Here is a 1,292-nt window from a genome sequence, read left to right as displayed (position 1 = left end):
TACAACGAACAAACCTTTGGATACTAAAAAGTTCAACTCTGCAGACTCCTTCCCTTGAAATGTCAAAATTCTCTACATAAACAAAAGCACACACACACACAAAAACATATTAGCAAATGTCAAGAAATCCAAAGAAACTGCGGTGGAAACACTAACAGGATTTTAAGATTTCTAGGTCGAAATCTCAAATTTCAGTGCAGTGGGAGTATTATAGTACAAAGCAAGAAAAGCACATTCTCTGCCCTTTTAAACTTTGTCAGGGAAGATGGTTGCCGGGAAAACTAGATGATTGCTTAAAACGAAAATATTATGAAATGCGTGAGCTAGACAAGGACATTCCCTTTTCATGGTTGATAACTCTAGAACGGTAAATAATAAAAACACGCTTAATATATCAAAAGAAAGCTAATGTTGTTTTTCAAAATTTACATTCTATACATAATTGTTGTTATTTTAAGTAAAACCGAGTTACAACAGCCTTTGGCCTCAAAAACGTCACCTGGTACCAGTAGGAGCCAGTTTGGGAGAATTTTACGGGTTTTTACATAATGTGTATCGGAATTTACATTTTTGTGTTATAAAGTGTTTTGGAACACAATTTTCAAACTTAAAGAGACTTTTGTTCAAATTTAATATTTTATTATATGGGGATTACCTGGCTAGTTTACCAAAGAAAGACTCCTTTGCCAGGTAAAAAGGAGGGTGAAGCTTACAACCGACCTTTTATTTATTCAGTTTAGTGTATAAAGTGCCTTTGAGCTGGTTAGATCGAACAATTATGTAGTGAAGATATTTTAACGTATTTTTTAATTTTCAAAGTGTAAAAATGTTACTGCTTTTATACCTATTATAGTTATTTACCTATTGGACTATGAAATGGCATCCACATCAGGTGTACAAATCCGGTCCAAGGATAAAATATTTCTTGTGGGCTATCCCATTCACCAGATCACCGGTTGTAAAATTTTGTGTATTTTATTTTATAATTTACGTGCTGTGAAATTAACTGTAAGAGGATCAGCAAATTTTGCCATACGAGAAGTGTTAATTTTTTGGGAGAAAGTTCGAATCCCGACTAAACATGAGCAAGATGCAATTACTAAGCTGGAAAAGATTTACGCCGAGTGGAAAACTATTCAAAAAGATCGGAAGCAAACATCGGAAACGGTCAAGAACAAATTTAAACAGTTTGTTGAAAAGTTGGATGATCTCTTTGATATTGCTCAACAAGATGCCTTGGCTCTAATGAAATCGAAAGAAGATAAGGCATTTCTTGTGAAACAGAGGAAGAA

This window comes from Rhagoletis pomonella, unplaced genomic scaffold (assembly GCF_013731165.1).
Source record: "Rhagoletis pomonella isolate Grant_MI unplaced genomic scaffold, Rhpom_1.0 Rhpom_scaffold_00278, whole genome shotgun sequence".
In the NCBI taxonomy this organism is placed as follows: domain Eukaryota; kingdom Metazoa; phylum Arthropoda; class Insecta; order Diptera; family Tephritidae; genus Rhagoletis; species Rhagoletis pomonella.
The sequence above is the reverse complement of the archived record's forward strand: the minus strand, read 5'-3'. Positions refer to the sequence as shown.